Source organism: Loxodonta africana, chromosome 3 (assembly GCF_030014295.1).
Source record: "Loxodonta africana isolate mLoxAfr1 chromosome 3, mLoxAfr1.hap2, whole genome shotgun sequence".
In the NCBI taxonomy this organism is placed as follows: domain Eukaryota; kingdom Metazoa; phylum Chordata; class Mammalia; order Proboscidea; family Elephantidae; genus Loxodonta; species Loxodonta africana.
In genome coordinates this window covers 65104725-65111973 of record NC_087344.1, presented here as the reverse complement: position 1 = coordinate 65111973, position 7249 = coordinate 65104725, and the positions used below count along the sequence as shown (strand labels likewise).

General features: G+C 39.2%; 1 non-coding gene across 1 annotated transcript; it reads left to right on the top strand.

Moving 5' to 3' along the window:
• The first annotated feature begins 3301 nt into the window (after positions 1-3301).
• On the top strand, positions 3302-3373 carry TRNAC-GCA (transfer RNA cysteine (anticodon GCA)). The gene has a single exon. It is a non-coding gene; the product is annotated as a tRNA-Cys (tRNA).
• Positions 3374-7249: the final 3876 nt, after the last annotated feature.

Sequence of the window (7249 nt, the reverse complement as noted above, 5' to 3'; positions counted from 1 at the left end):
TGATCTCAGGGAACATCTAGCTCATTTGGCATAACATAGTTCATAAAGAATATGTTCTAATTCTACTTTGGTGAGTAGTGTCTGGGGCCTCAAAAGCCTTTGAGCGGCCATCTAGGATACTCCACTGGTCTCACCCCTTTGGGAACAAGGAATAATGAAGAAAACTAAAGATACAAGGGAAAGATTAGTCCAAAGGACTAATGGACCACATCTACCATTGCCTCCACCAGACTGAGTCCAGCAAAACTGAGTAGATGGTGCCCAGGTCTCACTACTGACTGCTCTGACAGGGATCACAATAGAAGGTCCCCAACAGACCTGGAGAAAAATGTAGAACAAAATTCTAACTCAAAAAGAAAGACCACACTTGCTGGCCTGATAGAGACTGGAAAAACCCTGAGAATATGGCCCCCAGATACCCTTTCAGCCTAGTAATGGGGTCACTCCTGAAGTTCACCCTTGAACAAAAGATTGAACAAGCCCATGGAACGAAATAAGACTAAACGGATGCACCAGCCCTCAGGCAGGAACTGGAAGGCAGGAGGGAACAGGAAAGCTGGTAATTGGGAACCCACGGTTGAGAAGGGGGAGTGTTGACATATCGTGGGTTTGTTAAACAATGTCATAGAACAATGTGTGTTCTAACTGTTTGATGAGAAACTAGTTTGTTCTGTAAACCTTCATCAAAAGTACAATTTTGAAAAAAGTAACAGCAAGACACACGATAATAAAATTTCTGAAAACCAGTAATAAAGAGAAAAATCTTAATAATAGGCAGAGGTGGGCAAAATACATTACACACAGAGGAATGAAAGGAGACTTCTTATCAGAAATCATGAAGCCAGGGAGGGAAAAAAGGAACGTCTTCAAGATGCTAAAAGAAGAAAAAAAAAAAAACTTGTTAATGCTCTACTCAGTGAATTTTATCCTTCATTGTTGAAAATATCTTTCAAGTATGAAGGTGAAAAAAAATTTTTTTCGCACCAACAAAAGGTGAAAGAATTCATTACCAGCAGAAAGAAAATGATACCAAATGAAAATCTGGGTCTGCAGAAAATAATGAAGAGTGTCAGAAATAGTCCATATGTGGATGAGTATAAAGGACATTTTTCCCACTTATAAATCTTTAAAAGATAACTGATTTTGTTCTAATGATGGTGGAATAAATTTGCAAAAGGATACTGATAAGTGTTGCACAACTTGAAGAATGTAATCAGTGTCACTGAATTATTGTAGAAACTGTTGAACTGGCAAATGTTTTCTTGAGCATATTTTCAGCACACACACAAAAAAGATAATTAAGTGTTTAAAGCAAAAATAATAGCAGTGTATTATGGCTTTTATAACACACATAAAGGTACTATCTACAACAACAATAACACAAAGGACAAAACAAGGGAACTGGAAGCATTCTGTTATAAGATTCTTACACGACAAGTGAAGTGGTATAACATTATTTGGAGGTAAAACATGAAAAGTTAAATATGGTACTGTAAACTTTAGATAAATCACTAAAAGAAAATAGCAAAAAGTAGTAGCTACTAACCCAACGGTGGGAATAAAATGAATAAAACATAATTAATCTAGAAAGTTAAGAAAGAAGGACAAACAATACATGGGACAAATAAAAAACAAATCGCAAAATGGATTGACCCAGTGGCTGCAACTATGGGCTCAAACATAGCAACAATTGTAAGGATAGTGAAGGACCGAACAGTGTTTTGTTCGTTGCACATAAGGTTGCTACAAGTCGGAATCAACTCTACAGCATCTAACAACATTAACAAGGTTTAAATGTAGCCCTACGTATAATACATTAAATGTGAATGGTCTAAACACTCCAAAAAGGTAGAGATTGTCAGACTGGATAAAAAAGTCTTCATGCTGTCGACAAGAACACCACACCAAATATAAAACCGTGAATAGTTTAAAGTAAAAGGATGAAAAGAGATATACCATGCACACTCATCAAAAGAAAAATGTAAAGGCTATTTTAAAACAGACTTCAGAGTGAGGAATGTTACCAGAAATAAAGTAGGAAATTTTATAATGATAAAAAGGCCAATTCATCAAGAAGACATCAGTCCTAAATATATATACTTCTATTAACAAAGCTTCAAAATACATGAAGTGAAAACCACTCATTTCTGAGACTGGATCTGGGTTACCACGTGAAAAAATAAGCAAATGCTCAAGAAGTCTAATTGCGATTAAACAGAAAAGATAAATGAATAACATAAGGAAGGTAAAATAGAACATGACTAAATACATTTTTATAATATAAGAGAATTCTATATACTGCTTCATTCTATTTGCTTTTAAAATCTGCATAAAACAGATTATTTTGGAAGCAAAAATGAATTACTAAAACAGACCCAAGGAGAAGTGAAACACCTGAATAGACCAATAACGAATGAAAAAATACATTTAAAAGAGAGTCAAGGAACTCTTCCTCACAAAGGCACCACACCCAGAAGCCTCTCAGGCAATTTTTAACCTTAAAGGCAAGTTTGCCTAATTTTTAATCAGGAATAGATCATTCTGTGCTATATATGACGTTCCAGAGTATGAAAAATATGGAAATTCCTCCAAATCATTCCAGGAAAGCTGAATAATCTTGGTAGAAATAATAAATAAAACTAGCATATACCAAAAAGAAAGCTATCAGTCGCTACCATTTTGCAATAAACTAAATAAAATAGTAGGAACTGTTGTTCAAGGGTCTAGTACAACATAACAAAAAAAGGGCTAAAAACATAACTGGAATAATGGCTCAATATTGAGAAATTGATTGCTATAAAAAAGTGGCTCTTTGAATTCCAGAACAAGTAGGCTCAGTGCCCAGTCCCAGGCCCTCCAGCTATGCTGACATCTGGATTTTCCCTTGCCCACTACCCTTCCCCCAAATGCTAGGACTGCACCTTTATTGGCCATATGCCTCTCAGGGGTAAGCCAAGCCATTAGGAGCCTCCATCACAGCCCAGGAAAAGGAAACCAAAGCAGTGAGTGAGAGATGGAGAAAAATGAAAAAGACAAAGAATTAGATATTAATGGGGATGGGTAAAGTTCATCTCCCAGTAATAGTAATAATAAAGGAGGGGGTGAGAAGCACTGTGAGGGCTATTCAGGTGGTCATAGGTGGGAAGGCTCTGAAGGAGGAAACCAGATTCTGACAAGTGTGGAAGTAGATGTGAGAAGAGAAGCTTGGGTAGTTCTCTAGGGAGACACCAAATGACGTAGAGAGCAGCTTGGGAATGACAGCAATTATGAGAGAATCTTTATTAAGGGAGAACCAGCAGGTGGGGGTATAGCTCAGTGGTAGAGCATTTGACTGCAGATCAAGAGGTCCCTGGTTCAAGTCCAGGTGCCCCCTGTATCATATCTCTTTTACTCCCGCAGACAACTAGTGTGAGTACAATCTCATAGAGCCAAAGTTTCCAACAAGTAGTAAAGATTTAAGTGTTTCACTTAAAGCATTTCCCATATGTTTCTTTTCTACCTCCTCAGCCGTAATCAGTTTTTGGAGTAGAGCTGTCTGCCTTAGGCTTTCTCAATGTTTCCTTTGTGCCTAATTATTACCATCACAATTTCGCTTGGACCAAGTTTGCTTCAAAAAATAGAATTGAGTCAGATTCCAATAAAACGTGCAATAAAACTCCAAGGATCAAGCAAGAAGAGGCAAGCACTGAATGTTTAGGAGGGGAGCTAAATAACTATTCCAGAGAGCCTAGGTTAGGAGAAGTTACTGTAGCTGTATACAAAATCTATCTCTGAGCTCCCTGGTAATCAAACAGAAGTGAAAACACACCAATTTGTCAACTGAGGAAACTATTTTATTACTGTTGAAAAGCAGCAGACATTTATATGATTGTACCATATAGATGGAACATTGGTCAGATGGTGGTTATTGCCAGGGTAACCATGTATAGTCACGCAGGTTGTGAATTATGCAATGCCACAAACCACATAATGCCCTGGAGTTATGTGACTCAGCTACCCTGGATACTGGCCATATTTTATCCATTTCACACACACACACACACAAAAGTAGGAAGCTGACTGCTCAATGCACATCTCTTCCTTAGTAATAGAATGTTGTGAAACTATCACCATTATCTGTTTCCAAATTTTTCATCACCCCAAACAGAAACTCAGTATTCCTTAAGCAACACTCCACATTTCCCCCACCTCCCCACCCCTAGTAACTATTAAGAAAATTAAGTCTCTATGCATTTGCTTATTCCAGATATTTCTAAAAAGGTGTCCTGGTCATGCAATGGAACACGCTCGGCTGCTAACCAAAAGGTTGGTTTTTGGAACCCACCAGCTGCTCCATGGGAGAAAAGACCTCACGATCTGCTCCTGTAAAGATTACCCAGGAAACCCCATGGGGTTGTTCTACTCTGTCCTGTGGAGTCGCTATGAGTTGGAATCAATTCCACAGCAAAGAACAACAGATATTTCATATCAGTAGGAACATACGATATTTATCCTTTTCTAACTGATTCTTTCACTCAGCATAATGTATTCAAGTTTCATCCATGCAGTAGCATGTATAAGGGCTTCTCTTTATGCAGAATAATATTCCACTGCAGGGATAAAAAGGAGTCCCGTCAGTGCAGTGATTAAAGCGCTAACTAAAAGGTCTGCAGTTCAAATCCAACATCCACTCCACAGGAGAGAGACGTGGCAGTCAGCTTCCATAAAGATTTACAGCCTTGGAAACACTATGGGACTGTTCTGCTCTGTCCTACAGGGTCTCTATGAGATGCAGCCAATTCAATAGCAAAGCATTTGGTTCGGTTTTGGTATGAACAGACCACATTTTATCTATCCATTAATTTGTTGAAGGACAGTTAGGTTGTTTCTACCTTTTGGCTATTGTGGATAATGCTGCAACAAACACTGGTACACAAGTATCTGTTTGAGTCTCTGCTTTCTGTTCTTTGGATATATGCCTAAGAGAAGAATTGCTGGGTCATATAATGATGCTATGGTTAAATTTTGAGGAATCACTACATGTTTTTCATAGTGGCTGTACCATTTTATAGCCCCACCTACAAACAATGTGGGCTCATAAAGTTACCCAAATCCTTGCCAATACTTGTTTTCCATTTTTCTGGTAACAAGCATCCTAATGGAAATGAAGTGGTATTTCACTGTGGTTTTAGTTTGCATTTCCCTAATGACTAATGATGTGGGGAGTCTTTTCACAATTCTATCGTCCATTTGTGTATCTCCTTTTTTAAAAAACAATATTTTAGTGTGTTTTTAGAGAAAATTTACAAAGCACATTAGGTTCCCATTCCACAAAGTCTACACAAATTTTTCAGTGATGTTAGTTGCATTCTTCCCAATGTGTCAACAATCTCATTATTTCTATTTTGATTGTTCCATTTCTAGTAATCTAGTTTCCCTCCCCCTTACCTCCATGTCTTTGCTTTAAAGTAATTGCTGTGATGCTGGAAGCTATGCCACCAGTATTCAAATACCAGCAGGGTCACCCATGGCAGACAGATTTCAGCTGAGCTTCCAGACTAAGACTAGGAAGAAGGACCAGTCAGTTTACTTTTGAAAAGAATTAGCCAGTGAAAACCTTATGAATAGCAGCAAAACATTGTCTGATATAGTGTGGAAGATGAGCCAGGGTAGCTGAGTCACATAACTCCAGATGAACAAATCTGTCTTGGAAGAAGTACATCCAGAATGTTTCTTAGAAGAAAGCATGGAGAGATTATATCTCATACTTTGGACATGTTATCAGGAGGGATCAGTCCCTGGAGAAGGACATTATGCTTGGTAAAGTAGAGGATCAGTGAAAAAGAGGAAGACCCTTGTAATGGATTGAATCATGTCCCCAAAATATATGTGTCAACTTGGTTAGACCATGTAAAGGGAGTTTCCCTGGGGTGTAGCCTGTGCCACATTTTACCTCTCAAGAGGTGAAAGGGCAGCAAGAACAAAGTTGGGGGACTCATAACACCAAGAAAGCAGTGCCAGGAGCAGAGTGTGTTCTTTGGACCTGAGGTTCCTGCTCTGAGATGCTCCCAGTCCAAGGGCAGACTGATGACAAGGACCTCCCTCTAGAGCTGACAGACAGAGAAAGCCTTCCCCTGGAGCTGGCGCCAAGAATTCGGACTTCCAGCCTACTGGACTGTGGGAGAATAAACTTCTCTTTGTTAAAGCCATCCACTAGTGCTTTTTCTGTTATAGCAGCTGTAGGTGACTAAGACAACCCTTAGTGAGGTAGATTGACACAGTGGCTGCAACAACAGGCTCAAGCGTAACAAGGATTGTGAGGTTGGTACCCTGGGCAGTGCTTTGTTCTGTTGTACATTGGGTCACTATGAGTCAGAACAGACTCAACAGCACCTAACAACAACAACAACATATCGTTTATGCCAATGGTAACAAAAGGGATCGCACTGGCTGAATTCATTGACATGGGTACACTGGCTAGATACACTGAATTTAATGTGTTAGCTAGTGAAACTGGAGATGACTCTAACAGCTTACTTGGTTGGTTGGCTGAAACTTAAACTGTGGCCTACATTTAATGAAGCTAAGGCACCAGAGTTTCCCTGGCACTATGTGGAGGAGGGAATCTAAAAGTTTGGGAAGACCAAAGTATTGGTCTGGATTAACCAGTATGCCTTGCATATCCAATCTCCAACTATTACCTACAGGAATGCTCAGAAGACATGAAGAAATGTAATTGTGAGGTGATAATCTTGCATCCTTGAAAAACTCTGTTAGCTTTTGCTGGCCAAAAAGGACTGTAGGGCATGTGAAAAATGAGGTGGTTTCCCTGATTTCAGTGGGGATGGTGGGAGACCAGAGCAGCTGAGGCCAAGTGGTAGCATTTAACCACCAAACACAAGGTGGGCACACCTAGAATGAAGGGAGGCAGGTATGTATGTGTGTTCATACTGCCTCAGCTTGCAGTGCTCTTAGGAATGAAATAGATGGGCAGTCTACTAAAGTATTGCTTGACCTATATAACAGGAGAAACTCTACATCTGGTTAAAAAAAAAAAAAAAAAAAAAAAAAAACCTGACTTGAGTTGCTACAGTGGACAGTCACAGCCTAACATCCAGTTTCCAGACCTAAGTCAATTTACAGACACAAAGTCCCCTGATTGAAAGAGAGGCTGCCCCCTCCCTCCACAGTAAGAACAATACACCACTGAGACGGATAAAAAAAAAAAAAAAAAAAAAAATGCGACGGATACACACCATAAATTATCCTC